Source organism: Phaenicophaeus curvirostris, chromosome 1 (assembly GCF_032191515.1).
Source record: "Phaenicophaeus curvirostris isolate KB17595 chromosome 1, BPBGC_Pcur_1.0, whole genome shotgun sequence".
Classification (NCBI taxonomy): Eukaryota; Metazoa; Chordata; class Aves; order Cuculiformes; family Cuculidae; genus Phaenicophaeus; species Phaenicophaeus curvirostris.
This window is the reverse complement of record NC_091392.1, coordinates 47455947-47477019: the sequence shown is the minus strand read 5'-3', so window position 1 is coordinate 47477019 and position 21073 is coordinate 47455947. Positions and strand designations below refer to the sequence as shown.

Genomic DNA, 21073 nt, shown 5'->3' with positions numbered 1-21073 from the left:
CGGTCTGTGTGCCAACTCCCTGCTACTGCTCACTGAAAGCAAGAAAAGTCATTTGCCCATGTGGAGGGCAGATATGTATTTGACTGCCAACACCACTGCAAACAAAGGGTCTACTTTTTGGTGCTTCATACAGACAATCGCGTTATTCTACAAGTTAATCTGTAAGCTTCACTACACTCCCTCTTTTGTACTATCGACATGTTTAGTTACATGCCAAATGAGTGTGACATTATACTTAAAAGAAAAAAATATGTATTTATTTAAATTGTCCCAGGTGGTAAAACATAGTTTAAAAAGCCTTTAAATAAAAATGGCAGACTAAACCAAAAGCTTATGTACTAACAGCCAAACTTCTTACTCATTTTGTATAGTTTATAGCCTTTTAATTCACAGGTAAATTGTGCCCCACTGCTTCAAAATCTTCACTAAATTTCTTGCATTTGCCAAATCAGAAAGTTTTACAATGAAAACTGGTGGTGGGGAAAGAGAAAATATTCCCAAAGGTCTTACGGAGGCTATATCATTCCAGGGGCCACAAAATTGAGGACTGCCAGCAGCAACTTTACTGGCAGGGCAGGGAGCAATAGCTTGGGGTGGAAGTGGATGAGTCAGAAACATGAAGGTCAGCTGGGCCTCACAGGCAAGGCGAGATAGCTGCTGACAGCACAGCTGAGAAGTGACTCTCGACCAAAGTAAAGAGGATGGCATTGATATGCTTGTCAGTAAGCAAGTAAGATGACCACATGCACACTGCATCACTGGAAGAGTGTATTTTCCATTTCTCTTAATCTTGATATGGTCACATTTAAGCCAAGCTGATAAAGAGTTTCATCTGCTAAGTGTCCCCCAGCTTTCTCTGTAGAGTCACTACCTTACATACTCTTCCAGAAATATTTCTGAACAGTTCCTAGATACCCAATTCAGTTGAAGCCAAAAATGTCCATTGATAAGCTTTCTAGATCTGTACTTCTGTAAAACATTAAGCTGTATTAAATTACGTGTATTGCAATAACTGTAGTCTGTATCTGTCCACTGGATACTACCTTCTGTTTGTGTATTTACCATCTAAAAAATTCTGCACTATATATCAGACAGGGAGATAAAGTTTATAAATAGAGGAAAAAACCCAAACTTAGAAGTAATTCAAATTTGGTTTGTGATCTCAGAACTAAGATGTGTTTATCACAAAAAAAAATCTCTTTTATTCTTCTCCCACAATAGAAGATTAAAAGTTAAACAATAGAACTCCTTTGGCTTTTTCTTTGTTTTCAGCTGAGACTCTCAGCCAGGAGGCCAGATTTCTTCATCTAGACTCAGCTTCATCTAAAAGAACAGCAACAACTATCACTCCAGCTGAGATATTTCCATTTATTTGAATCAGGCTCATCTCTCTCTTTCCAGGAATACCAAAGTTATCTTTCTGGGTTTGGAGGATGGGGGTGGTGTGTTTTCTTGTTTGTTTGTTTCCTGTATAACAACCCATTCAACTAAGTTCTTAGGAGAGCAGCACTGACTACTTACTCCTTCCTGGACAGAGCCAAAACTTTGATGTTTGGTTAATCTAAAACATTGCATTTTAAATAAGCCCTGGTTTCCAAGCATTTCCTGCAGTCAAGCACTATACAGTCAGATGGAGATCATAATTAATGGAGTAGTAACACGAATTTTTTTTTTCTTTCATTAGTTGGATGGAGTTTTAATTTAACACTAAGAAAATCAGTACTAGACCCACTTCTATTCTTTCTTTTGCTGGGGGCAGGGGAGGTACATGGTTGGGGGAGGGTTTTTTGTTTGTTTAGGGATCACAAGACAAAGGACAACTGAAAAAAGGCACAAATAATTTTCAAAGATTTATCTAACAGTACATTCACACATACAGTACTTAATGCAAGCTGCTGACCGTTTGTCTGAAGCATCCTCAAGAAAGAGGTAATAACAATATTTTTACTTTACGTTGAATTTTAAGAAATATGTTTTGTTTCCTTTTTTTTTTCCAGAGGTATTCCAAAACCAGAAATAGCTGAGAATATTCTGGCTAAAAAGTTCATTCTGCACACACAGCACATCAAACGTCTTACCTTAAAATACAACTGGAAAATTTAAAACATTAAGTATGTTTAATATATTGAATCCTTAAAGAGAAAGAAATATTTATGAGCTGCCACAACTTCCTGGCGGCATACTTGCTTCTCAGTGACTCTCCTTCTCCAGACTGAAAGGTACTTTCTGCAAAAGCAGAGACACTCCACAAAAGCACAGGCTCAAGTTAAATTCATGTATGGCATTTTAGTGCGTCCTCCTAAAACATACTTAAGAGCATCTGTGACTCTTCAAGGCAAATGCAAAAATGTAAAGTTAAAATTAAAGACTTCTATCCTTTGGTTATTTATTTACTTATTATTTTTTTTAAATTAAAGCCTGAAGACGCTTTAAGAAGCAGGTTTCTCCAAATATTCCAGGACCTGTTTCCTGTAACCTTCTGACTACGCAGCCAGGCTATGTTGTGATTACAACTGTACTGAGTTCAGCCATAAAATAACGTATGACAGTATGACAAACCAACTTTGATGTTTTTACATCTAAACAAAAAGGACACAATCAGTCTTAAAAAAAGAATATACACACATATATATATATATAAAACTGGGTTTACTTCAAGGATAATGAAATACTAAAAATATTTTAAGACTAAATTGCTGAACTTCAATTCTTCATTGACTTTTGGTTAAAGTGTTAATTGATGTTAGTTAAAGAATCTTCAGAGTTAAATACTATTCCACACTGAAGAAGATAAGTTACAGGCTCTGAGATCGCTACCATGTTATCACAAATACAATCACTAAGTAAAATAAAGTAAGCAGTAAATGCACCTATCACACCTTTCCACTGTACTAATCTTCCATATGTTTAATTTAAACCTCTTCAATCATTCTGTTCTCCATTAGGGCTGTCAAAAAATGAACTAACCTAGCTATGCACTCTCTTCTAGAAGCAGGTGGACCTCAGGCAGACTCCCATATTGTAAAACTTTGGCTCAATATGTACTGTAAACTTTGTTTAAATATCAGAAACTGAAATTAGATGTCATTTTTCATTTTAAAGTAATTCCCTTTTGAAGCAACAGACTTTACATCACAACATTTTAAAACAGAGCTACCTCAATTTGGCAGTCTAAGCTCAGGCTGCGAATGTTGCTTAGACCTGGCCCAAGTCCCAGACAAGAGTTGGTCTCCTCCATCTCATACCTTCCTCATAGTTTCTCAGAAAACAGTCAGATTTATTTAGAGCTCCAAGACAGGACAGCAAAGTTTAGTGCTCCAACAGCCTAGTAAAACAAGCAATGAGGCATTGTGTCCCATTATTCTGTCCTTAAAAAATAAGAGACTTTGTAAACTGAAAATTGGTCTACTCAACCTTCAGCTAAGGTATATAGTCGCACTCACAATGAAGTTTCTGTACTTGGTAAACTGCTTGCAAATACAAACCTCAGATCTCAGTTTTTCTTTTCCTACAGCTAGTTTCGTAAGATTCAAAAGTTACCCTGACCAGCAGCACTACTTCGCTTGCACCTAGAGTCGCAGTATCTCAGTTGCAATCTCAATCCATTTTACCAGTACTACAGATAAAGAAAATAGAGAGATTTAAACCATTGCATCATAATCTGATGCCAAATTCTTTCAAGTCTTTTCAGGGTCAGCCAAGTTCTAGAAGAAGTTCTTGTTTCTTGAGCGATACAATCCCTTCCCCACCCTCCCCCACTCCGCACGATCTTGAAGGAAATCTCTTAAAAATTTTGTTTTTAAAAAGAAACATCATTCCACCATTAACTCTTGATCAGGAAAGACAGAAAGACCAAATTCTTTACTGCATTCACAAAATGTAAAATAAATTTCAGAAAACTATAGTTACCTATATATTAAATATTTTTTAAAAATAAGATTTATACTCAAAATCCAAATGAATACTTTAAAAACATGGGTATGTCTTCCTCTGAGCATCAAGCAGCTGAGAATACAAAAGGTGATACATTTCATCATGAACCTATATATTAGACAACTGGAGGCAGTAACATGTTGCATAAATTTGTAACTGTTCTTAAATTAAACAAAACATCACCCACATAGCACAGCTCTCTTTCAATGACAGGAAGTGTATAATAATTAGCTCTCAAAATGTACAAATGGCAGAAACATTTATAAATGCTTAAGTATTTTTTGTGTTCGATCTCCTTCATTACTGTTATAATCACATACAGATTTCTGATCTGTGGTCACAAGCTTTTTTTACTGCACTGTTAAATACGTGTATTCTTTAACACTCTTTTACTCCCCACCTCTTTCTAAAAGAGAAGTTACCAAATGCTTATTGTTACAAACAAAAATGCTCCTGGAGGCAGCATTCGTAAACAGCCCATAGAGCAACACTGTGCACAACTCCCAAAACTTAGCCACGCACAAAAAAGTATATTTTTTCTAGTTCTGCCCAGAGTCTGCCCACACCTTCACAAGCTAGTTTAGAAACAGCAATAACGTATACAAGTAAGAAAGCCAAAACCGTATTTTCCTTATAGTGACAGGACATGTATCATACATTAAAAGCCTTCTGCTTATTAACCAAAAAAAAATTCTTGACAAGATTGTTGTGTCACCCACAGCTAAGTCAAATGCATAAAAAATTCAGTCAAACAGATGATTTTTTAGGAATCTGAACTTAAACAATTATCAAACAAATTCTGTTGCAGACAAACCATTTGCTAATGGACATTCTTGGAAAGGAAGGTTCATTAGCACTCACTGCTTCTGAAATACTGACCAACATTTTGCTAAGCAGCTGCAAAGAAAGCTGTACATCACTCAATAAACTAAATATCTGGTGAAAACTTTGAAAGCAGAACAAGAAAAAAACAATATGCAGTTGTTAGAAAGCAACCTCACAAGTGTTCTTTAAGAACAGGAGCCTTGTCTAAGATACTCTAAAATCAATTTATAAGTGACTGCAAGTCAGTTATGGGGACAGAATACAAACATATAACCATGATTACTGTAAAAACTGTACCATGATAGGATATAGTTACAAAAAATCCTGTACCATGATAGGGTACAGTTACAAAAAATTTGACAGTAAGCAAGGGTTCTGGATTTTGAAGTGACAGAGAGAAGCATTCCACACGCTCATTGCACAGTTCTTAGAGTAAAGGACTGTACAGGAAGATTATTTTTTATTAAAGATTCACTATAGTGTAAATCATCACTGAGCAGGATTTTCACAAGGCATAAAGTTTCACAGCAAGGAAGCCTACTGCCAGACTTGCTCTTGGCTGGCCAGTTTTCAGCCAGTCTGCTCCCTGGTGCAGCTTTGCTACATGTTTACAACCATGGTTACACCACACCACAGAGGTACAGTAATAGTCACAGTCCTAATTACAGTACCTTAACAGCTGAGAAACTGTACCTGAAGATCAAGATACTAGAAAATGAAGAAATGCAAGCACCCTGTCATCCAAATTTACTGAAAGGAAGTATCTTTGTATGATGAAAAGCACCATTAAGTAAGTATAAAACAACATGCAACTTATCACACGCAGGGGCGTACTGAACTAGGGTGGCCATTACAGCTGCCATCCTAAGCTTTTCCATCACGCTCCTTCTCCAGGGGCCGCTGATAATTTGCAGAATAAGAGTATTGTTACTCCTGGCAAGCTATACTGAAATTCGCACAGTATTTGCTACATACCCTGTCCAACAATCCCTATAGCAGATACGAGCACCCCTAGGACAGCAGGGTGGTAATAATATAAACCACTCCACCTTACACTCCACAAGGTGCAAACCGCCACACAGTTCCTGGCTGTGCTGTTTTCCTTTATCGGCTCAATTGCCTTACCACTGGGAAAGAAGGACAACAAAACCCAATAAAGACATGGATCCCCAAAGATCTTAACCACCTTCATGGTTAAGAAGGCTACCTTTTTAACAGAGTAATGCTCAGTCTAAAATTTCACTTGGAAAAAGAAAATGTTGACCAATGCCCGTTAATTTGTGCTTTGGGTAATGAAATAAGTGTGTGCTGTGAGAAAATAGAGCTAAAGGAAAAGGATCTGTAAGAATTTTGCTATGTTCAGATAAAATGCTTAAGATAGCTGGTTCAGGCACACATAGCCATAGCTACACAGATAAAACTGAGGAACTGTAAATTTTCTTTTGAAAGACAAACTTTAAAAGAAATTAAAAGTTCCTACTTTTCAAGCTATTTTGGAACAAAGTATTTCTACAAAGAGTTTTCGTATATTATGGCTCTGTGAACTTTGAAAGTATTCTGCATCCTCAGTGTATTCATTTTTCAGGGCTTCCTGTGAAATCCATAGTCCAAGTAATTCACAGAAGATCAAAATGAAACTTTAATTTCTGGGTAGAAAGTGCATTCTTGGTCAGTTCTATTTTTCACCTTTTATATTGTTTTCCAGTTTAAGAGCTTGCTTTCCAATCATAATTCTGATACATTTCACAGGAAAAATGATTACAAATCTCATTTATTTACAGCGATCCATCAAATTTCTAAGGAAGAAAAGCTAGGTTTTAGCTTAACAAGGAGAAAGACAGGAGTCCCCTGTGGAACTTACTGACTTCCAACAGTTCTTATCTGATTGTTAGCTCTGTATTGATGCTTCCTAATTTCTTCTCATCATGCATAGAGCATGCATAGTGTTCTCTACAAAGACTTCAGTTTCCTTCCCTAAAGACTACTAACTTTCATAATTGGTCTTACACTTTATATTACAGTAGAATTTTACAGTTTGTTCCTGCCCCCCCCCCCATATGTTCATAGGTACTGACATACCCTCTAAATCAGGGTCCCTGTAATAGAAATATTTCATTCCTGCTTAAAGCAACAAATCTGTTCTCAAGGATTTAATACAAACAAATGCATCCATCTGTTCGAAGTTCTACCCTAAAACACCTACATTTAAGGAAACCAAAACACACGTTAGGTATAGTCTTCCATGAGAGGTTTCTGTAAAGTTTCTTGTTAACCAAGTGCTAGAAAGAAAAGACAGACAACAGGGAGAGAAGAGTGCACAACCAAAGCAGGTTTCTTTTACAAGGCAAACCCATTTTAATGCTTCAAAAAGAACAGAGCTGAAGATCACGCTCAATAAATGAATGACTTTTCATCTGTGAATTCAGTACTTCAAAACAGGTCTATCTGGTACTACTTCATGAAGTATCAGATCTAGCCCAGATTTAAATAAGCAGGGCTGCACTGCCACTCCTGAATCACATGCCCAGAAGCACCCAGTTCTTACTCCCTATACCCTGCTGTCTACATCTTTCTCAAGGATTTTCTGGCTTTAAGAAGCAATCTTACTGCCTGGTTCAGAACAGATAAATTCATAAACCAGAACCTGCCTTCCTTATCACAGCAATTAAGTCAAGACAGCTTTTGTCTTCCTGATGCCAAGGACATCTGGAACTGCAACTTCTCAAACTCCCAGTTACCAGTCTGCATACTCCACTGGTACACTTTAAAAGTTCGCTCTCTAACCTCAGCCTTTTCCTGTGCAGGCAACTGTAATTCCACACTACAGGCTGCTCAGATCTCAGCTTCCTTCAAGCACTACTGCATGGGAGACTGAAGAGAAACACCTTTTGCCACAAAAATCACTCTCAGAAACTACTAGTGAAACAGGACGTTCTCCAACGGTAAACAACTTACCCACATTTAGCCAAAACAGTCTGGAGATTGCCTTGGAAGCAAAAGCAGCACACTGATATTCTGAGGAACAAGAAACCAGTCTGTGCCAAGCATAACTTCTTCCCAACCCATTTGGGGTTCTGGGACAAGAGTTAGGAGCACACAGGAGAAAAGTTCATATTCACATTTAAATCCTCAAACTGAGCACAACAAACAATACATGACAAATGAAAGGAAAAACTTTTCAGAATTACTTCTGGGACTTTCCGCAGTGTATTATTAAATTCAAACACATACTGCCAAAACATAAAATAGGGCAATCACAAAAGCAAGCTCTTCTTGAGGTTTACTGACTCTTCTGCTCATCTTATTTTAATGCATCTTAAGCATGTCATGACATGTTCCTGGGAATGTCTCCGTGCTACTTTAACATACTATTTGGCAGAGCCCCAAAGTTAACTTGTATGTTTTTAACTTTATGCCTTCTTATCACATTTGCCTTTCCACCCTCCCATCCCCCACCCCCAATCATTTCTAGGCTGTAATTAACCCACAGCATGCAGTCACAAGAATTTAACAAATTTTACTTTTAAAGTGGTGTAAATCCCCATGTAGAAATGTCACCTCCTTCCTACTCTGCTTTTAGGCCATAAATATAAAAACTAGCCACACTACACAGCACCACAGTTTGAGACTCGCAATAAAAAACGAAGCCACTGAATTCTTACTTCAGTGATGTAAATTAAACCTTCCATCTTCAAAGATGATTTTTTTCTGAATTAAATGCAATTCTATCCTGAAATAGCCTATACAGCTATTAACAACACACACTTCTGTATAAACAAAACTGAGTTGTTTTCAGGGATTTTTTTTTTTTTTTAGCCTTCGCCATTTGAGCTGAAGGAACACTAGGGATTCCAAAGAACATTTATTTACAGAGCAGACTATGTCACTATGGAAATTTTAATCAAGAATTTGTTTTCTTTGTTTTTCTAAGGGGATAAATAAAATGTAATTGTTATTCACAAGCCAAAATGCAGAACTCGCCCACCCAATGTACAACACCACTGCTGCAAAGTTATAATCATGGAACCTTGACTAACTTTTATGACTGCAGAACACTATAAAAGAAAAGAATATACTGAAGTGTAACAATTAGCTCACTATATTTCAATAAACTGAATGTAGTAAAACACCAACGGTCAACAAAATAAAGATGTCCTTGCCCAACCCCTTTATAACTTACCTCAGTTAAGTTCAAATTTGGGAAAACTATCAGAAAGAATAGTTTGTGTACAAATCTTAAAAGAAAAATATTTGTAAAATTTTTCAAAAGCACATACAAAAGTAAATGTACTTGTTTCAATTTCTCTCTAACACACAAATACACACATGCATCACTCCAATGCACTTTTTAATAAAATCTCCTAAAAGTAGGGAGCACGTTAATACACTTCAAAGCCATTTCCTTCAGCACCTCATTGTTCAATCTACTGCCTGAATATTTTAAAGAGCAAAATCTTATGTTTTTATAGCTTCCCCAGTCCCTTAAGAATAAGGTTCTCCTTGAAGAACCCTAAGTGCACTGAAAATAGCTACCTACCTAGACACTGTACTTTTGCCCATTAATTTTTTGTCTCTGCTGAGGTAAGCAACTTTTGAGCGATGACCAATTCCTGTAAATGAAGTAGATTAATAAAACATTATTAGTAAAAACATATAGTTATCTTCTAAGCTTCTAATTCTTACTGTTCCATAAAGAGAGAGAAAAAAAATCCATTTAAAAACATTTTGTATATTGAAAACAATAAAAAATAGACTTAAAATATAAATCTTCTGAGTAGTTTAAAAGTAAAAAGCAAATATAATAAAAAAGCAATAATCCCACACAAACTAAAGCAGGTGTCATTAACTGTCAAAATTCCATTTTAAAACCAAAATTAATACCGTTTTGGAGAATTTAAAAAAGAAAAGGATGAATCAATAGTAAGCTTCTCCTCCCCCCCACTCAAAAAAAGAAAGGAGTTCACAACATTAACCAAAAGGCTACAGAGATCTAACGTATCTACAGATCCTCTGTCCAAACAGAAAGGCACACATGCCTTGATCCTGTAAAGACAAGTCCCTCTAAAAATAATACAGAATTAGTCTCATAAGAAAACCACATAAGAAATCACAAATGGCCTCCAAATTATTTTTAACTGTGTGTATTTTATTCTCTGTGGTTTAGACATATTCAATAAAACCTGAATAGAGGCTGACTCTTTTTATTGTACACTATTAAAGGGAATTTTGCCTCCTTACAAGAAAGACAGACATGCTTCTCAACTACCTTTGGGACAGCAGGGGAACAGGCCCAAATTCATGCCCAAATAGTTTTCAGAAATGGCTGGGAAAACAAAACCAGAAGCTGGAAGCACAGAATCAGTGCTTCCAAATCCAATCAAGAAGGAAGGAAACAAACCCCATTCCCAATAGAAATTCTGGTTCACTGCAGAAATAATGGGAAGGAAAAATATCAACCACCAAAATACAACTGGGAAAGCAGAAGCCCTGACCTTTCAGGATCTCCAGCATATTCTGGCTGTAACTGGCACAGGAAATGAATTACTACATCAGTGAAAAAACACATCACCCACATCTTGAACGCAGAGCAGTATTCTAGGACCCTAACCTACCGAAGGAACCAACTGCATTCAATGATAAAGCTGAAATTTTTTTTTTCCACTGAAAAGCCAAACAACACACACACTCTTAAGACGGATGCCCAGAAGAGACACAACACAACTGTGTGTCCTGCAGATACAGGATATAACTCCACCATTTTGCACCATTCATTCTCAGAATGCTTTCCTAAGGTTCCTCACCTTGGAAGAGCAGCAAAATTTCAAAGCAAATTTGCTAAATCATTCGTGCACACTTATTCTGCAAAACATTTTCTTCAGCATTAAGCAAATCAAGAAAAACTTCACTGAAAATATCATGGAAGCATTGATACACCAGGGGAAACATTCAAATATGGACCTCAGCATCTGAAGAAAGCAATCAAGTTGCTCAGACACACAGCAGCTACCCCTGTGGTCCCAGAGCTGCGCATGGAATGGCTCTTTCATACAGTCCTATAAATCAATGGATGGGAGCATGCACCATATTTGACATGTAATATAATAAAATGACAGGAGAAGAGAAAGGGTTGTATTCTTTTCCTGAAAAGACGTTACAAAGTTAAACATAGCACAAGCAAGTGGTTTAGGGTATAATGACTAAAAATCATAATTTCGACACAAAATTAGATTTCCCCTTTCCCTTGCAAGAAGGGAAAAGACTTGGGTTGCAAAGTCTATCTAGGCAGTTCCACAAGTAACTGGGTTTCAGCTCCTCCCCCTCAGTTCTTTACAGCATCAACCAGCTACCCCAATGCAGCTTTCTGTTCAGTTCCAGTGGAAGAAGGATTTCTCATGTCATTATAATTCAGTCTTTACCAGGGCAATTAAAAGAGCACTCATGAAATTCCACACTCCAAGCTTGTCATCCCAGGACAGGGATTAAGAAAGCAAGAACAGATCTTCACTTCAGTACCAATACATGACTCAAGAGAGCTACAGTCAAAGCAAATCGAAAATAAATACATTCTGAATGAGAAAATGCCAATCTTCCTAATTTTGTTACATATATATATATATAATGTTACATTGAAAACACAACATGCTAATACAAATATTAGCCCATTTCATATAAACACACAAATTCTACGCTGATTAAAATCACTGTAATTCCACCTCATCATAGGGCTTTTGTTCTCCATGTTTTATAGGAAATGAGAATCCTTCGGCCCAAAGGCTGTGCATCAAGATGTATTCTTCTTTCCCAAATTAGATGTTGATTTGTTGATTAAGAATTTTGCAGGAAATGAGAAAGTCTCCATATCAAAGAGATACCTTATGCTCAAGAGAGGCTGGCAGCTGCTACTGTCTCCTGGATGGTAGCTCCTGTCTCCTGCTGAACTTCCACTTCTGCAGAAGGCAGGAACCAGTGTCTACTGGATAACACCATTACTGGCTCTCAGACCTATGACAGACCTTTCACAACCCCTCTGAGGAACCTATCCCACCATTTGACCATACTTACAAAATTCCCTCCGACCTCCTAAAATGCCTTTTGTACAGATATCATTAAGATCTTATCTCTTCCCAGAGAGAAAAGAAGAGTTTTTCCTCTCCCTCTCCTCTTGCACTGTAGAGTACTCACTCCCAGAAGACAACAGGTCCAGTTATTCCTCCCTGCTCTCTAGGCCATCTTTGCTAGAGCCATGGTCTTCTTCAGTTCCTTCAACCGTTAATATACTTCTGTTAGCCCAGCCTCCATGTCTTTGAGCAGAGGAACAGTATTTCACTACAACTTGGATACAGGTACTCCTAGGTATACATCCTGGAATGGTGTCTGCTTCCTTCTCCACCTCAACAACATACTGCTAGTCTGAATGGCTTCTTACTCACTACTTATTACTTAGGCACTCAGGCTTATTACAGAGGCACTTTATTCTTCCCTGCTAATTTATCAGTAGCCCTCACTATATATTTGTACTGCTTGTCAGTCCTGTACTTGCCTTTTTATGCAAAACGGGTATATTTACTTCCTATTCTACCATGCAATATTTCAGGAAAATATAGACAAGTATTTGACTCAACAAAACACGTATGAAACCTACAGTGTCTCTACAGTCTCACAAGGAATCATAGAATCATAGAATGGTTTGGGTTGGAAGGGACCTTAAAGATCATCCAATTCCCACCTGCCCCTGCCATGGTCAGGGACACCTCCCACTACATCAGGCCACCCAAGGCCCCATCCAGCCTGGCCTTGAACACCTCCAGGGATGGGGCAGCCACAACTTCCCTAAGCAACCTGCTCCAGTGTCTCACCACTCTCATCGTGAAGAATTTCTTCCTAATGTCCAATCTAAATCTTCCCCATTCCAATTTAAAGCTATTCCTCTTCATTCTATCACTTTGTGCCCTTCCTTGTAAAAAGTCCCTCCCTTTTCTAGTAGGCCCCCTTCAGATACTGGAAGGTCGCTATGAGGTCTCCCTGGAGCCTTCTCCACTCCAGGCTGAACAACCCCAACCCTCTCAGCCTGTCCTCATAGCAGAGGTGCTCCAGCTCTCTTATCTTTGTAGCCGTCCTCTGGACCTGTTCCACCAGCTGTATATCCTTCTTATCTTGGGGATTCCAGATCTGGACACACTGCTCCAGGTAGGGTCTCATAAGAACAGAGAAGAGGAGGAGAATCATACCACAGGTTTCCAGACAACTTGCAGTAGCTTCAGTTTAGGACACAACTCCTTAGCTTAGTTATGTAGATCATAGTAGTGTGTACCAAAAGCTCTTCTTAAAATACACAAGATCTGCTGCTTCTCCTCTACTCAGATCTGCTGCTCCACCACAGGAGGATACAGGATTGCTCTAGCACAGTTTGGTTTTGTACTAAATCTCTTTCAGATTAAGCTCCAAGAGTAACACACCAGTCAAAGTGAATCTATAGCACAGGTTTACATTTTCCAGAACCTCAATCAAGTGAATGACACTCAGTTAACTGAGAAAAAACATTGCTAGGTACTTAAAAAGCTTTACAAAAGAAAAAACAACCAAAAAACCACAAAGATGACACAGTCTTATTTTAAAATGAGGTAGTTCTTAGAAAGCCACAAAAAAATAAGCAATAATCTATTTTTTAAGAGAAAATGAGTATTAACAATAAACTTGACATAACCACAGAAAATTCTAATGTTTTCTTAAACATCAGCTTCCCTTTCTCTCCTCCCCACCCCATTTGATTTTCAGAAATACGATGCAGTATTTGTACTGACCCAGTCCTGCTTTGAATTCCAGACAACATAACTTGGCCAACTGTCTCCATACAAACCAATTCTAGTAAAGAAATCCAAAACAACATCATACGGTCCAGGAAAAAAAACAACTGGAAAACCTTTCTTCAAGCATTCCAAACTTTAATATGGATTATTGCAAATCTAGAATGAAGAGACTAATGTTAAGACCTTAGGTCACATACAGTAAGGACAACATAAGTATGCCACTATTGGAAAGGTTTCATTATTTAATTTACATATCACAGTAAAAATGTCAGAACGGTGTTTACCCTAAAACACATTAAAATATGCATATCATTTTGCATAACATTTCCTCTGTGCTAAGCTCAGATAATATAGTCTGCTTCTATTTGTGACATGTTAGTTTAATATTTGAATTTTGAATACTGGAGAAGGTTGCCTGCATTTTTCCCTGTAGAAGAATTACTTTGAAGGATATTTCCTGTGTAGTCTCATACTCATTAGTCTTATACTCGTTAGTCTTGACTGATGGACAATTTAATTATTTTCAACTTTGATTTACTGTTACAGTTGAGAATTAAATTCAGGTCAGCACCTTTCTTCAAATTCAAACATTTGTATACTGCTTTGACTTTATGTACTTGCAAAACATTCAGCTGATCAGTGATCCTAATCCCACCCACTTCAGATCATTTTCAGGAAAAAACTGTTGAGATTTGTTTTTTAAAACAAACAAACAGAGAAGTTTGGTTTTTTTTTTTTAAAAAAAAAAAAAACAACAAGAAACAACAGAGAAATAGTTCCCTCCTCCTGTCTTTAATAAGGCATAAATAAAAAGGAAAAGGCTTCTCTAGGCAATGAGGCCCTTTTGCATGCTCCACCAAACCAAGCAAATTTGCAGCACAAGGTCTTTGTCAGTAACAGAAGAGATCAGAAACAGGCAGCTGCATGAAGAATCCTGCTTTCCAAAGCAACATTTAGTCTTGCTTTACAGTCAGCTAAGAACTATCAGGGGAGGAATCGCTCCCTAGAGTGACCTCTATCCACTGACTATAAAGGGAGCCTAAAGAGGTAGGTGAACCAGATTTAAAACTTGTTAGCAATTAAATATAAGTAATGCAGACCTACTCCTGCATGTGGCTGAGCATATTTTACATTTCCTCTGATCTCACTGATTGGAACAAGCCAAATAATCCTAAATTTGTCACACCAGAATTCTAATGGCTTATGCTAAAGAGAATATCAGTTTTATTTGTCACAGAAATGCAACCACCACCTAAAGTGAATGACTAATTAACCATATACAATAAAGTAAAACAAAGTTTACCACTTACTGTATTTATCTGCAGTTCATTTACTTACGCTTTCACATACTCTATTTCAATAGCATCTTAAATTCATCTAAGATGGCTCTAAATTGCCATTAGTAACTCAGAATGCAGCACTTGAAGCCTGAAGTAGAATAGACACCAATGAGCTGCACTTAAAACAATCAAAAATTATTTACAAACTGCTCAAACATGCAGAACTTTGGCAGGAGCACAAAACAACTACATAAAAGGTAATTAACAGAAAACAAACATTAAACACAAAGGACTCATAATCTTGAATTACCTTCTACCACTATTAACTTGAGCAGGAAACACCTAACAAATCAGAATCACCATTACTTTGCAGGCAAGTTCACCTACGTGACCCGAGTGTCACACTTGACAAGTACAGATGGACAGTAATATCCAAATAACTCATCTAAAACTTCCTACTACACAGATAAAATGAAGTAGGGAAAAAGAAATAGTTCTTCTAGTAGTAGTTTCCCCTTTAACCATTTCAGGAATTAAACATAAAATGACCTTCGTTTCCATATAGAAGTCAAAAAAATACAATAGCAGTTTCCACTCAGAAAAAGTCACCATTTGACTATTATGAAGAAAAATAACACAGGAAAGTTTTAATTAGTAATTTAACATCCTAATATATAGATCATACTAAATCATTCACATTCCTGCATACTTTTCACTCCAGTTTACTTGAAAAAACTGAACTTCACTACTTGGCACCTTACAACCACATTCTTGTTCACTTGCATCACACAGATGGCTGAACAATCCTACCAGAAGATTTTTATCTCACCAAAGCTAGTGGGTAGGGGTACAACAATCCATATAAAGACATACAGGCACACACACAAATACATGTGTGCACGCATACCTCAATAGAAGGGTCTTCCGGCAGACTACAGATTTCAAAAGCTTTACAAACTGGTAGCACTTCAAACTTTTTTTATAAATTTGATAACATGACTCCTATACCGTCAGCTTCCTGCTTTTATTCCCTTCCCACCCTTTAGCCCTGAAAAGTTCACAAAAAGTAATGGAAGGCTATTCAAAGTCACAAAAGTTAAGCAGATATTCAGTTTGTGCCTAGCATTATTAATATTCAATAACATTTTTCCAACTTGCTCCTCTAAAATTTCTTCTTCAACCTGTATGAATTGACAACTCTTTTTCATCTTTAACTTTTAATTCCTCTTTGTATTGCACCTCTGACAATAAAACTTTAAAATTCACATCTCTTAACTGAGCACAAACTGTTGTCTTCCTCAGTATCTGGGATGGGTGTATATACACTGAAGACTTCATCTGAGTAGTGATTTTTCCTATGGGAAGACTACTTACTTCTCTAAAAATGACTAAAAATGATGAAGCATTCATTTAGTTAGATGTTAATTTGTCAAAGATCTTCTAAACAGATAAAAAAGGGCAAATAAATGTTACCAAAAAACCGCATAAAATTGCAGCATTCCAAATGCACTGACTCAGTCCATGTTACACAAACGTAACACAGCCTCCCCACAATGACTGGTGGTAAAAGTGAACACCAGTATTCTCTTTGAACAACACACTAGCAAGAAAACAGTCTTTACACGGAATACAGGGAAATACAGGGAAAAGTGTGACATGTGGCTAAACTGCCATCATTTATCAACAATAAACCATTTCCAGTGCAGAATCAATCCACAACAAGAAAAAACATGTAGATAAAAGGAAATTCCAATGGGCATATGTTCAAAAACAAATTTAAAAAAAAAAAGTAACTAACTACCTACCTTTTTGGGGCTAGAATAAGTGTCTACAATATCCATGAAATTACACAGTTTCCTGTTGATACCACGTGCTTTTACAGTTTCATATATTTTTTCCACTGCCTGGAAATCACTGCTACCCAAAACATTCAAGCTGCTTTTGCAGTGGTTCACTTATTAATAAAGGACATTTCAAAATATTCATTGTAGGTGATCATTGTTTTAATCCCAAATTTTCATTCGAGAAACATTAAATGAATATTATCCTAAAAACTGGGAGACATCACTCATGGAAAAAGACTGAAAAGTAACTTTGTAGAAACAGATTCAAACAGGAGTATGGATAGTACTTAAAAGAGTGACCAACTTCCTCACTGGTCCAAGGCAAAGTTTGATCCTGTTGTGCTCTCCAAGTTGTGCAAATCCCACCACACATCAGTGCAGCACTAAAATTAACAGAATTGATATGTCAAGAATTTCTGTCTGACTGCATAACAGAACTGACAGAGATACATCTATTGATGTCCACCTCTAACACTGGTCCAAGTCTCCCATTCAGACCGAAAGTTATAAACTGACTCTGACTCTTATTAAGTTTAGCTTGAAGTTTAGCCTTCCATTGAGGAAAAGAAAAGGTGTTTCAAGTCAGCAATAACATTTCTTGAGTCGAGAAAGGAGACACGACTGTACCTTAGTCCTATAAAGAAGCCAATCAACCAGATATTTTACTGTTACTAGATTTGCATGGCTAAAAAACCACGCATACTTCCTCTGTGATGCTCACTTCCATATTTCCACTCCAGCATCAAGAAGAGACACACAAATTTCCTTCCTGACTGACCAAGAGAACGGCCAGACCTGAAGCCCTAAGGAAAAGGAAGAGGAGAAGATGAATCCTTAAGTCTAAAACAACCCTTTCTCCTCCTTTTTGATATTAGGAGAACAGGCTGTAAAGTCTTTTCTCTCTGCAGCACAATAAAACTTCTCTAGTCCTCCATGAGTCCACACACTAACTCCAGAAAGGGAAAGGTACGTGATGAACTGTAGGGCAGTGGCAGCGAGACTGGTAAGACTCGTGGCTAGGGTATGAAGAACTGGAGAAGGTTTTTGGGGGGTTTTTGGTTCTGTTTTTGGTTTTGTTTTTTTTTTTAGAGGAAGGAAACTGGGTGGGAAATTGCAAGCAGGGGAAGACAAGGCAGACAGCATGAACCTCCCGGGACACCTACAGTGATACCAACAGAGAGATGGGTATAGGTACTGGAGGTAACGCTTATGAAGACTTCAACTCTGCAAGTCTGAATGTAGAGGAAGGAAAAACTGAAGCCAAGGTCTTCAAGGAGTGCAACCAGAAAACAAAAACACCCAAACAAACAAAACAGGCAAGAGAAAAGATGCTCACTGTATGTCACTGTCAGCTAAAAAACCTGACAAAATGAGATATCTGTTTTCAGGCTAAACGGGATAGGTTTATTAAAAGGTAGATCCTCTACAACATACACAAGCATTCTGGCAAAACACGGTATATGCTTGCATATCCTGGGCTTTCTTAGAACACCTGTTCATAGACTCTGACTATTAAAACTTCTCTGATTGTATCAACACAGCCAGACATGACAGCAATACCATAAATGTCCTCCTAGGAGCCTGGAACTTCTGACCTTTCTTTCCAACAGCTGAGAAAGCAGAAGTTTACAGCAAAACACAGTGGTGCTTTGGCCACACTAGCAAGTAAAAACAGCCTAGCTACTGCAGAACCTCCACGAGGTTATGGGATGCTTCCCTTCCCTCTCCTGCTTTTAATACACAGGATCCTGCAGTGCCTGCACTTAAATCCTATAAGTATAGCCATTGTCCCACTAGTGTTTGGGGAGTGGTGCTCTCTCTGAAGGACTAAGGGCAGAAGACTTGTATTGTAAAGAGAAGTTATTTTACTTTCAGATGATGGGGGGAAGGCAGAGATCAACTAACTCACTGAACAAATCCACAACCCAGAACACATGCCCAGGCAGGTTAAGTTAAACAGCAAGTGAGATGGATGCGTATCAAGAGGTAAACAGCAGCTAGCTGGCTAGGTGGGACCTAGCCACCTTCGTCTGGCCCTACACCACACACTTCTTGAAGATAATATCAAGCTACCACCACAGATACCAATGACTAGAACAGTAAGTAGATTTAAAGGCCAGAAAGTCCAAGTGAAAAAACTGCACAGCTGAGGGAAAAACAAAAATAGCAAAGTGTTGTCAGCAAACAGGGGAGGGCACCAAGAATACTCCAGCTAAACTCTAATTGCAAAGGAGAAGAGGTCTCTAGTTCAAGTAGCTGTGGGCATACAAGGATCTCTATGCAAACACACCTGGCTTATGTGTCAAAGGTAAAACAGTCCTCACATCTGTCAGAAACCTGAAAAAGTAATTAATTTTTTTTAAGTACAGTTAAAGTAGTATTATGTTCAATAAGAAGCTTGGACAAAGGAGTTAACACATTAACTAAATATCCCTCAAATTGTTGAATGCACAAACAGCATTTGGCACAGTGCAGAAACAGGAGAGAGACAGTCCTGAAAGTGACAACTCAGCTTCTGCATGCTGGGAGTTCAGCACGAATTGATGCCACACATCTGAGCACACCTGCACTATTCCTGTTTTCTTGTTTGAAGTTGGTTCATATACTTCACTGCAGCTAAATCAAGTTTTATGCTCAAAATGGATTTCATTCTGTTCCATCCAATGGATCATATTTCTCTAAGTTTCCTCCTCCTCCTTAATTCTTCAAGCATCCTATGTTTGCGCAGAGCTACCAACATGCACCTGTGCTAGTTTAGCACAGTCAAGCACTGATGCAGAGCTATTTTATTGACTTTATTCAAACGACACAGCCCAGAAGTGGATTATCTTTCTTCTCCAATCTTTCCATTTAACCTATCACCACAGTACAATTTTCCTTTAACATTTCAAGCGTTTCAGCCACTGCTATTTAAGTGAATATCCCAATATATAATCCAAAAATATATAATCCACCTTATTTTTAGGTTGTAAGTACAACATTTTTATGTAATGCAGTCACAATAAGAATAAAACAGAAGTGCAATTCACGATAAACTACTACATATCTCCTAAGGAGGCCCTACTATGACAACGATAAGGAGACATGCCTTCACTGTTAATATACACGTCCTCCTGAGAGACAAGAGTATGACTTCAATAAATACCTCTTGCAGACTTTGCTAAAACCATGACAGTGGTTTATGCACTTCTCAGCTCTGCTTGCAAACATATGCCTAATCACCAGTGAAAGCTACTCAAAATATTACTAGTATTCTGGCTTATTTGGTTTGAGAGCACTTTGCAGATCACTGGTTTCACTTTTACTGGCACTTCCTTGTTCATTCATCGATGCTGGGTGCTGCTCATGCCCTCCCACGCACCCAGACCAACCGCAGTGTCCAACAGCAACAAACAGCGGAAAGAACCCTGTCCCTGAAAAGGCAGCAGAGGGTGCATGAGCAGGAGAACAAGGAGAACAGACTGGCAAGATATTTTTGCTGACATGAAAGTGTTTCTGCAGCAAACTGTAGATCACGAACTGACATGCAGGGAGAAGGTTTTCCATAATAAAAATATTCCAAATGTAATATCAGAAAATGCCAACTTAAAACAATTAGCAGTGCCCCTTCAATCTCTCTTCTAGTTAATTTTTTTTTTTTTTAACACAACCCACTCCTCAAGAGGAAACACCATACACACAATTAGCCTCACTGAAGTGAGGCTCGCATTTAACACGTAAATGTATGGCTACAATTACTCCTTCTAAGGCTCATCCAGGTTTTACATTCCCTTTACAGGAAGGAGAAAGGTAGCACTGCTGATTAACCAATCTGCACATCTATTCCAGCCGATCAGTGTCCCAAGTTATTTTGCCTTTGATTAGAAAACTCTTCTTTATTCCTGAACAGTAAATCAAATATACCTAGGAATAACATGAAGCTTATTTACCTCCTCTCTCATACATATGCTCAGTTCTCAAGTCAGAAAACTATTTAGGTTTTTGTTCTTTAAATTGGAATAGCAAAATGGCAAACTTTTCTCTTGATGGATTGCAGATGACAATGCAAGAACTCATTAGGTCAAATTATTGCTTCAGTATTGCCTGTGTCACACCACACTCTTAATTTGTTGATGGACCAGAACGGTAATTCCACTCATCAGTTAAGGCACTAGTAATATTTAGATGACAACTAAATAAAAAAAGAGCACTTTCTAAACTAAGCACAGATACACCTGAAAGCACAAGGATCTTGTAATTAAAAACGTGTCATTACACAGGCACTCTTATAAACAGAGCTATACAGAGCACTGCTTTGATTACTTTACAATATATTAAGAACCATTCTTTAAGGGAAGGTACATTAGAACATGTAAGGTTTTACATCAAATTTCAGTATTACAAG

At 37.7% G+C, this 21073-nt stretch overlaps 1 protein-coding gene across 2 annotated transcripts in view; it reads right to left on the bottom strand.

The window, feature by feature from the left end:
- The window catches only part of CNOT2 (CCR4-NOT transcription complex subunit 2), an 85910-nt gene that overhangs the window by 45255 nt on the left and 19582 nt on the right, over positions 1-21073 (bottom strand). Inside the window, exon 2 of one of the 2 annotated variants that reach the window (XM_069857355.1) lies at positions 9296-9368. The exons of the other annotated variant lie outside the window; for it this stretch is intronic. The gene's annotated coding sequence lies outside the window, so the exon portion shown is untranslated. The remainder of the gene's footprint in view (positions 1-9295; positions 9369-21073) is intronic. 2 annotated transcript variants of the gene reach the window in all.